Source organism: Carassius carassius, chromosome 3, assembly GCF_963082965.1.
Source record: "Carassius carassius chromosome 3, fCarCar2.1, whole genome shotgun sequence".
Lineage (NCBI taxonomy): Eukaryota > Metazoa > Chordata > Actinopteri > Cypriniformes > Cyprinidae > Carassius > Carassius carassius.
This window is the reverse complement of record NC_081757.1, coordinates 12,397,891-12,409,399: the sequence shown is the minus strand read 5'-3', so window position 1 is coordinate 12,409,399 and position 11,509 is coordinate 12,397,891. Positions and strand designations below refer to the sequence as shown.

Genomic DNA, 11,509 nt, shown 5'->3' with positions numbered 1-11,509 from the left:
ACTGTTTTTTATTTAACTCTCTAACTGTCACAACTGGTCAAGGAAGCAAACAGGCAGATTCAAACAAGCAGGTGAGTTTATTAAGGAAACTGAGGAGAAGCTTCCAACATACAGTAGGAGAACCCAAACTGAAGTGATCAATGGAAGCAGAGAAAGCAGTCTTATCTAAGCAGAAACTTCTAGTCCTTCAATAGATAGCAGAGGCTTCCAGGATCAACATTTAGGCAAGGGAATTTTTTATTTATTTATTTACAATAAAAAAAAAACTTGCTTTGTGTACTGTGTGTATGTGTTGGACTATCTTGTCAGTGCTTAAATATTGTTGCTCTTTTGTTGGTTTGCTTGTCCTCATTTATAAGTCTCTTCAGAAAAAAATGAATCTGCTAAATAATTAAAGTATGAGAGCATGGTTAAACCTTCCATTCATTTAATAAAATAAATGAAGCTGGCCTGAAGTGTATGCCAGTTGTTTTATTATGTTCACTTGTTTATCTGAGATCTTTGCAAAAATGTGATCCTTGGAGAATAACATTTGCAAAACATTATTCTAAAACAGTTTATAACTAGGTGTTTGAAAGCAACATACTGTACAAAACATTTGCCAAAAAAATCCTTCATGCTTTTTGACCTTTGACCCCTTGAACTCTGGCTGGGTCAGGGGACCAGCAGCGAGTAATATGTTGTCTTGTGCTGGTAGGACATAAGTGCTCTCTGGCCGAGGTCCAAGCTGCTTTCCCACACTCACGCCGCAGCTACAGATCAGATTACTATTTACACTGCTTTTCAGCCTTGATCAGAACCCCCATCTGCTGCCTCTCTTCACCGCATAATACATCATCAACACATTCACAACACTGTCCAGTTCTGCTTTACGTTTACGCACTCTCTCTCACACACACACATGTCCAGCATCACTTCCCCATTCCACAGTATAAAGACAGGTTGAAGGTCTGGCAAGACTCAGATTATTAATCTACATTTGAGCATCCGTGTGATAATATCTCAGGACCCGATTATTCAAAGTCTCATATGTGGCGTCCTGCTCTCCTCATGGTAAAAAATGCAGTATGACAACTGGCCAGTGTCTCAAGGCCTGGCTCACACATTAATCCAGCACATTCACTCACCATCACTGTCTCTCCTCCATGAATATAAAGGCCCCTGGATTTGTAACAGTATGTCCTTCACGACACTCAAAGCCAGCTTCATTCCCATCAATATTAAATAAAAATTAAAGCACACTCGATATATGGGAGTGTGCATTGATTTAATATTTCACCCCAGAAGTGAAAGAAGCCCTTGCTCCCACATTCAACTTGCAATTTGGAAATAAATTGACTGATTTAGACAGAGCCAGAAAGAGAGAGAGAGCAAAAAAGGGTTCGATGCGAACCTGGTCCGCCAGCACAGAGTAAGGTGACATTGCACAACAAATCACTTGCATGAATATAGAGAAAGAAAACGATTGCTATTTCTGAAAGCAATTTTGTTTGGTGAAGGTGTGTTGATTGCTATGTATGTGAATCTATCGCTCACATGACAGGAAGGGGCACAAGCATTTCATAAGAGTCAATGGCATATTTTGCTTTTAGCATAAACAATATGAATACAAACACTAAGACTTTCATACAAAATCAGACATAAAAAGGCAACGATCTGCACAGGCCTAGTGTGTTTCTATGAGGTGTCAGGCACAGTGCGACTTTTGTGGCAGTGGATCCGTCGTACTCAAATTGAGCCTAATGAAGAATAATTAGGTAGTTAAAAACGTTGATAACAGAGCAGCTCAGTAAACAGATAAAAGATGAGCTGGCCTAGAGGAAGAGTTTGATCACACATGTACATTCACATTACATCAACACCATGCTGAACTTAAGGACCAATTCACTTCTCAATTTCCTCCATTTCTTTAAAAAATTGGAAATGTTTTTTTCCACGTGCTCATTAAAACTGCATGTGCTCAAATTTAAAACTTTAATTAGGAATTATTGGAAATGCAAATTAATGTGAATAATTATTTAGCTTAGCAACAAGGTATTTTCACACCAAGGTAGAACATGATATGCGCTCAAAGGTTTCAGAGAGGAATGTGAATGTATTTTTTTTTTTTTTTTAATACAGAAATTAACATAAAAATGGTAATGGCTGTGTAGCCTTTTCATGACTGGTTCAATGTAAATAGTAGCAAAATTCTCAGTATAGTATCTTAAATATCTTATAAATACATTTTATTAAATGTATATAGAACATGGGTTAAGTCAGTAAATTTGTTTGACATACATTAACGTTTAAAAATTAACATTATACATAATTTAATAAAATGAACAATAATTTAATAATTCAGTAGTTCATGCACTATGCAGAGATGCAATATGGTGACATTTAATGCATGACATTAACTCAAGCATGTTACACATGTTGGTTTTAGGGCTACATTTTATATGGAATCAAAAATAAAAACAGTTTTATTCATTCCTTTAAATGTTATTAATTATTGTTGTTTTATTAGTTAAATCCTATGGAGACACAAGCTGTCCAAAACGTATACAAAAGTTCTGAGATTCGACTGAAGTGTAGTTGAGATCTCAATACAAGGCTTTTAATGAGGCCTCGTGAGCGCTATAATGACGACAGCACTGCCATCTACTGGACTAATAGTTGAATAACAACAACAAGACGACAATCGCAATCGTCATAAAAATCATCAACAACAACAAAATACATAATAATAATGATAGCCTATCAATATAAGTGCAGTTCCAGTCCCAAACACTGTGGAATGTAAATTAGAAATGTATTATGGATATATGCTTTGTGTTCATGTAAGGGCACCGATAAAATTACAATAAAGAGTTAAAGACTCAGTTATTTCATAAAACAGGTTAATAACAGGTCACGAATATGATTGATGATTCTGAGTGAGTTGATTTAATGTGTCGTCAGTTTAATCTCAGCCGGAAGGCGGATTAATGTTTTCAGTCACTTCAGCTTCAGCGAATCAACTGGAAATTTCGTAAATGTGATGTCGTGATGATGACGCTTGTCACCGTTTGTTCTACAACATCTCTTATCTCTGTCGTATTGATATACCTGTTTCAACGTGTCAGAAGATCACCTTCATCACTTGCATCGTCCTCTGCATGTATTTATTCCTACCTAAATTAAAAACCTACCTAAATAACTTTTACCCATATTAAAGAAAGAAACAGTGGAGTCGGAGGGAGACAAAAATGTAATCCCTCGTTTAGTGTTTCAGTAATGTAAGTGCTGATTTGACCATCCCTGTGATCTCTGTGCTCAGCACTCAGCACCACGTTAACCTCTACCAGCTCCCCGTGTGTGGCTTCATAATATGAGGATCACTTTCCCAAATTTCATCTCCAAAACTAATCTATCCTTATTCCTATAGCTTTAAAAAAAAAAAAAAAAAAAAAAGCTATTAACACAGTAACCATAAAAATACTAATAATAACACGGGCTCATTGAAACATTATAAGGAGTTTTCATTTTTGTCATTTTGTTTTAGTTAATTTTTGTATTTCATATTTTTTGAAAAACACTGGTTACTGAATTATACAGAAAAAATGACTAGGAATTGCTTTTTAGTGCAAATCTCTTATTATATTTACTTATTTATTTTTAAAGTTGGACCAGGATATTTTCCTCCCCCACAACACAGGCATTCATTATCTGAAGATCATGATCACTGGGACACAGACTCTCATTACATCAAGCATTACAACCCAGAGGCCATTGCCGCAGTCAAAGGTGTTGGGCAAGCCAAATCTCCCGGGCCAGGTCATCCCCCTCTATGGCTTTTGCATCATCCTTTATATCATCTGCTTGTTCTTTAAAGTGAGTCTTCAGCACATCTCCTGTAATAATAATTTCCCTTGAGAAAATATCTAACAGCTGCTTTAATAAGTACAGAAATGTTCAAATGTTTGGGCTTAATTTGATTTTTAATGTTGTTAATTTTAAAGTTTTAAAATACAGTAACATTAATTAATTAATATTGTTAAATGTTATTACAATTTAAAATAACATACAATATATATGTGTGTGTGTGTGTGTGTGTGTGTGTATATATATATATAATGTATGTATATATATAATGTCTGCTTTCATCAATCACTGATGCTTACTTTGATCTTTCGGAAGCTGACCTCTAAGGACAAACCTCATCGACAAGGGTGCAGATTCCCTATACTATAGTCAGCATACACATTTGAAGAGATGGGTGAGTTTGCATATCAACCCTAGTTGTACAACAGTATATACCTAATAAAGTTGCTAATCTTAATGACACCATATTTTAAAATTGTGACCTTTTTTAAAATCACATTTCTGTTTTACTCTTATTGCATGCATTCTCTGCATTGTAGTATCTAAATCACATGCAACTCCAGATTATGATCCTGTCCAAGACCTGGCAAGCTTTTTTCTTTGCCTTTTGTTTGACCCAGATTACCAATCAAAAGTAATGTTTTATAAGCCTAGCAAGCTCCTGATACCAATTAACTGCATGTCTTTTGGATCAGTAGTAAGAGGTTTAGCTCTATTAATCAAATGGATGCCAAAGGGTGGAGGGAGCAACTGACAGAGCATCAGCACTGCCCTCAATCCCGCATGTGTATAAAAAAACTCAAACTTTGATTAAAATGAAACTACAAAGTGTGGCCTCCACATCCCACATGGAAAAAACCTATATAAACATATATGTTTCAATATAGGTTTTGATATAGGTTTTTAATATATGTGACATATATAAAATTGGCATATATATGAACATATATATGTACATATATTTACACATACAGTCGTGGCCAAAAGTTTTTAGAATTACATAAATATTGGAAATTGGAAATGCTTAAGTTTTTATAATAGCAATTTGCATATACTCCAGAATGTTATGAAGAGTGATCAGATGATTTGCATAGTCCTTCTTTGCCATGAAAATTTACCTTAATCTTAATCTTAATCTAACCTTAATCCCAAAAAAACCTTTCCACTGCATTTCATTGCTGTCATTAAAGGACCTGCTGAGATCATTTCAGTAATCGTCTTGTTAACTCAGGTGAGAATGTTGACGAGCACAAGGCTGGATATCATTCTGTCAGGCTGATTGGGTTAGAATGGCAGACTTGACATGTTAAAAGGAGGGTGATGCTTGAAATCATTGTTCTTCCATTGTTAACCATGAAAAGAAACGTGTGCAGCCATCATTGCATTGCATTAAAATGGATTCACAGGCAAGGATATTGTGGCTACTAAGATTGCACCTAAATCAACAATTTATAGGATCATCAAAAACTTCAAGGAAAGAGTAAAGAAGGCTTCAGGGCATCCAAGAAAGTCCAGCAAGCGCCAGGATTGTCTCCTAAAGAGGATTCAGCTGCGGGATCGGAGTGCCACCAGTGCAGAGCTTGCTCAGGAATGGCAGCAGGCAGGTGTGAGCGCATCTGCACGCACAGTGAGGCGAAGACTTTTGGAAGATGGCCTGGTGTCAAGAAGGGCAGCAAAGAAGACACTTCTCTCCAAAACAAACAGCAGGGACAGATTGATCTTCTGCAGAAAGTATAGTGAATGGACTGCTGAGGACTGGGGCGAAGTCATATTCTCCGATGAAGCCCCTTTCCGATTGTTTGGGGCATCTGGAAAAAGGCTTGTCCGGAGAAGAAAAGGTGAGCGCTACCATCAGTCCTCTGTCATGCCAACAGTAAAGCATCCTGACACCATTCATGTGTGGGGTTGCTTCTCATCCAAGGGAGTGGGCTCAGTCACAATTCTGCCCAAAAACACAGCCATGAATAAAGAATGGTACCAAAACACCCTCCAACAGCAACTTCTTCCAGCAATCCAACAACAGTTTGGTGAAGAACAATTCATTTTCCAGCACGATGTAGCACTGTGCCATAAGGCAAAAGTGATAACTAAGTGGCTCTTGGACCAGAATGTTGAAATTTTGGGTCCATGGCCTGGAAACTCCCCAGATCTTAATCCCATTGAGAACTTGTGGTCAATCCTCAAGAGGTGGGTGGACAAACAAAAACCCACTAATTCTGACAAACTCAAAGAAGTGATTATGAAAGAATGGGTTGTTATCAGTCAGGATTTGGCCCAGAAGTTGATTGAGAGCATGCCCAGTCGAATTGCAGAGGTCCTGAAAAAGAAGGGCCAACACTGCAAATACTGACTCTTTGCATAAATGTCATGTAATCATCGATAAAAGCCTTTGAAACGTATGAAGTGCTTGTAATTATATTTCAGTACATCACAGAAACAACTGAAACAAAGATCTAAAAGCAGTTTAGCAGCAAACTTTTTGAAAACTAATATTTATGTAATTCTCAAAACTTTTGGCCACGACTGTATATGTACATATATGCACACATATATTTACACATGTACACATATATATGTGCATACATATACCTATATAGGTACATATATGCACCTATATGTTCATCTATAATAGTAAAATTCAAATCATAGCTGCTAGGCAACATAAATAAAAGTCCAAAATGAAAAAAGTTACATTATTTACTTACTCAAGATCAATCAAATAGTAAAAAAAAAAAATAGTACAAGAACAAAAATAAGAAAAAAACCTTCTAGGCAACATAAATTTTGATGTTTTGATGACAGACCAGGCTCTTGTCTTCATGACAACAATATCAACTTTTTTTTACATTATAATATGATTCTTAACCTCATTCAGTTGTCTCCCTGACAGCTACTTGTCAGCTGGTGCAGATGCGAGCCAGAATGAGTGAAAAAGCCAGAGAAAAGTGAATATCTAAAGTTGCCCCCCCATTTGCCAGGTAATCAAATCATATTTCTCTCCTTACACCATCCAGTAACTTACTGATAAAAGAGCACTTACATGATCTGCATGCTGCTTCAAATGGAATCCAAAAGGAAAAGTGCTAGTGCACAGCATTACATTTCCCAGGAAATGCATAAACTGCTAAAATGCATGCCTGGAATGCTATGCAAGTCACTTTGTATAAAAGTATCTTCCAAATGCATAAATGTAAATATAAGGAAAGTTGTTTTCCTTTATATTCATATAACATAGGTCCATTTTCCTCTAAGAAACTTTTCTGTTTCCTTTTCTGTTTTTTAATGTAATTTGTAGACCGGTATTTGACCCTGCACAACTCCATTGGTGGTATTCTTTAGTTAAGTTTTACTAGCTTTATTTTTGTGACTCTGCATGTGTTTTAAATTTCTTTTTAAAATAATGAGCAATAACAGAGGTCTGTTTAATGTTTTGCAGCTTCATTATCATCGAGAAATGTATACGTGTTCTAGCAATGGTTGCAATTTGTTACTTTTATGTAACAAATCACTGTTTCTGTTTTTCTCTTATAAATCACTGTTTCTGACTCACCGCTTGTTCTGACTTCAGGTCACGGAGGGGCACACAGAGGTGCGAGGAGAAAAAGCTCAAACAGTTGAAGGAGATCACCCAAATGATGTGGTAGACAGTTGTGAGAGGGAGCCTCGTCGGAGGAGTAAGCCGAGGAGGCCCATTACACTGCAGACTGGGAAGGTATACTTCAAGGCTTTGTCTTGGGCCCACTGCTATTTCAGTTTCTTGGTCCTTGAATTTAAATTTTATTCACTGCTTCCCAAGACTATCCAGAGGAGACCTGCCCAGAGTTTGACATGCCCTCCCACACATATTTCCTAGTGTTATACTTGAAGAACCGGACCAAGTCATACCACAGCAGAGGAGCTTGCTGAGAGAATGGAGAAGGAAGAAGAGGAGGAGGATTAGCCTGGGCCTGGGTCTGATGATGCCTGAACTAATGAGGAGTTGAAAGAGGAGAATAATTTGGGAGAAAAAGAAGAGGATGACAAAGATGAAAAGAAATATGAAGTATGAAGAGGAAGAAGAAGAGAATGAGGAAGATGAGGTTGAGATTGGAGAAGATCAGCCCTGTCTTCCTAAAAGTATTGATGAGGATGATGAGAAACTTGAGTTACCAAGTGAAAAAGTAGAGGAACAGAAACCAAGTAGGAGAAGACGACAAATCACTTTTAGCGATCACAGGCATGTCTTCCATTATCCAAAAGGTGGAGCTTTTGGCTGCAAGTATGAGGAAGAGGAGGAAGAAGAACACGAAGGAGAAGAAGAGGAGGACGATGATGATGAAGGGAATGAAGAGGAAGAAAATGGTGATGATGAAGACTGTGAAGAAGAAGATGAGTAAGATCAATGTAATGAAGATGGGCCGGGTGAGAGAGAAGGAGAAGGACGATCCCCTAATGGAGGCGGAGAGCCTGGGATTCAATGATGAAGTGGAATGTGATCCTGAGAAACAGGAATTGGCCCTTATTGACTTCCTACAAACGTACCAACCTGAGTTAACCATCATCTCAAACAAGTCACAGTCTCCCAAAGCTCAAGGCTCTAGTTCAAACATACCTTACTGTGAATCTTTCTTGCTTTGCTTATGGAAATGCTTTCTCTGTAACCATTTAGGCTTTTCTAAGATTTCATTAACCTTTTTCCAAGAACAGCTAGAGAATATTTTGTTGAGTACTGTATGTTGTGTCAAAAACTGGTACTTGTAAGACCTCTTTTCCAAAGAAAATCTTTGCCAATAAAACATTTCTGAACAAAATTAGCTTTTTATGAACATTATTTAATGGGCACTGAATTACTTAATTACAAATGCAATGATTTCATCTAAAATATTTGAGATGCGAAAATTCAGATTTGTTTATTTTAATGTATACAAACACTGTATATTGACCAATGTACACATTTTACAAAACAGTGTGACATAACAGTTATACATTATCACTTCAACACGATTGGTGAGATAGTTTTTTTTTTTTCAAACAATAAAAAATAACGGTAAAACACATTAATTTTCAGTGTTTTTAACCATTTAGAGCAAACCCAAAATGTTAGAGCATTACATAAAGTATAGAAAATGCTGGAATGGTTTCACAAGGCAGTTATGAACAATCTGTAATAACTTACACAGATTTCTTAGCAGTTTCGCTAAAGAATTTAATATATACTATTTTCTAAAAAAAACAAACATAATATTAAAAATACTTTTCTGGGGAAAAGATGCGTTTTAAAACGTAATGTTTAAAGTTAAAACTTATCTATGACAAATATAGTAACAAAAAAAGGTAAGCCATTTGCATCAAACCTCATGCCTTTGTCTTGGATGAAGAAAAAAACTAACATTCTAAATATTATTTTTAACTTAAAATGCAGTTTTGTGCAATTAAGAATGTTCTGCATGATGGAAACCTAAAAAAAATTTTTTCACAGTAAACCAAAGGGGCTCTCACCAGGAAACAAAATTATGATAAGATTAATTTCTTAAAAACACATTCATTCAACATTAACGTTATAGATTTTAGACAATTACAATATTTTTTGAAGACTCGCTGTGACATTTGACAAATGAAAAAATAGTATGATAAAAATAAACTGCAAATCATGCTAATGCATTATAGAGCAGATCTAGTAAATCTGTGTGGCCATCTGAAGACTTTTACAACACTTTAATAGTTTGGCTTTAAGGTACAGCAGGATTTTGAATCAGGATTTTCCTTTCAGTCAGTCCCTACAAGTCAGGTCGTGAATGACAAATTGTGATCTCGCTTCATGAGACCAATCTACTTCAAGTCTAAACTGAATTAGCCAATGGACATTGGCAATCAATGATTGCATCCAGCTGCTGCTGATCACAGTGTGAGCATAAAAATGCATACCAGCTTTTTGTTTCAGAGCTGAGCGCTAACATCATTCTGCTCCTACCAATATTTTCATGGTGACGACGAGGTTAGGATGCTCTAGGGAGTTTTTTGTGTTGGCGGACGGCGCTTCAACTATGGTCATTCCTGTGTCAAGTGGGTTGCACACTTCAGGCTGCATTACCACCTGTCATGCTGCAAGCGGCAAATTCACCTGTTCGTCTCAACACATAAAAGAGCATTTCCCTGAAAGAGCCTACTTGTCTAAAAGAGTACACAAGTACGTTTTTGTAAAGATGACAGATCATCTTTTTAAAGATGTTGTTCCCCTGTGCATTTCTGGATGCATTCGTTACCTGGCACCGGGTGATGGTCACGATCACTGCCTCACATGTCTGGGAATTAAACATGCTGAAGTAGCATTCTTGTATGAGTTATGTTACCATTGCGGGAAGATAACCATCGGGGAACTGCGGACCAGGCTCTCTTACTTCCAGGGGAGCAGAGCTCTGTTGCCTCTGCCATGATCTAGGGTTCGTCCAGGCAGTAGCCTGGTGAGGACTACTTCTCAGGCGGTATGAGGGTTAAAGTGGTAGCAAACCCCTACTCACCCCACAACTTCTCTACCACTTTGTAACCAGTCGAGCAGCCAAAGAACATGCTGGGCCCTATTCGAAGCGCGTACCTGCTTCGGTGCTCCTCTCGATGACCGGATGTTGATTACTGAACCAGAGGGAGAGCTCTCTGGAGAGGAAGATTCAGCTGTGCTGCCACCCTCCGGGATTGTGGCAACGCCTGAAACCGTTCCAGAGATGTTGGCTATGCTTTCACGGCCGCCGAGAGGGTAGGGCTCAAGTGGCAACCTTTACTGTGTCCCGAGCCCTCGAGGTTGGATGATTGTTTTCTCGGGGTGGCTCACACCGGTGCTCATCACCCCGCCCAGGTGCGGTTTTTTTCCTGGAGGTGCATGAGAAGCTCACTAGTCATGAACAGCATCTTTTACTGCCAGAAACTGGTTCTTCTTCCCTCACCACCCTCGACGGGGGTATAGCTAGGGGGTATATGGCAATCCCCCCGTTGGAATGGTCGGTAGCGATGCAGTTGCGTCCTAAGACCCCGCCCCTCCAGGCCCCCTGTCAAACCCTGAGGCCACCCAGAGATGGAGGGAACTGCTCTTTGGAAGATGTTGACCGCACCACTCCCTCCCCTGTAGGAGGGCTGGGAGGAGGATCTTTTGTTTCGTTTTGCCCCACCATTGGTTGCATGGTCAATGGAACCTGAATTCTCAACAAAGAAGCAGTTTTCTCTATCTCTGGGTCCCAGGAGGGCACAGAGAGTCACGAACGGATCAATAGTGGACCACACTAATTCTCCTCTGTCACCAGCAGGCAGCAGCGGGCAGTTCGAGAGCGTCAACAATGGCCCTACTCTTGCACCCTCTGCCAAACTGTGGAACTAGGAAAGCATCGCACCGCAAACTCTGAACACTTTTCAGTCCAGTGTGGATGGGGTTTTACACCCAGTAATTCACTGTACCCAAGAAAGGCAGTGGTTAACAAACAATCTTGGACCTGCATGTCTTGGACAAGGCCCTTAACCGGTTACCGTTCAAGATGTTGATGCAGAAACACATCTTCAGTTGCATCCTTCCATCCCAACTGCACTGGCATATCAATTGCCTAGAGTTGTTTGCGGTGGGCCTTTGCCTTGAACTGTCTCAAAGGGGCTTACAAGGCAAACATGTGCTGGTCCTAATGGACAACACAGTGACTTTTGT

At 38.6% G+C, this 11,509-nt stretch overlaps 1 pseudogene; it reads left to right on the top strand.

Moving 5' to 3' along the window:
* The first annotated feature begins 3,086 nt into the window (after positions 1-3,086).
* LOC132112902 (protein RIC-3-like) lies at positions 3,087-11,191 on the top strand (annotated as a pseudogene).
* Positions 11,192-11,509: the final 318 nt, after the last annotated feature.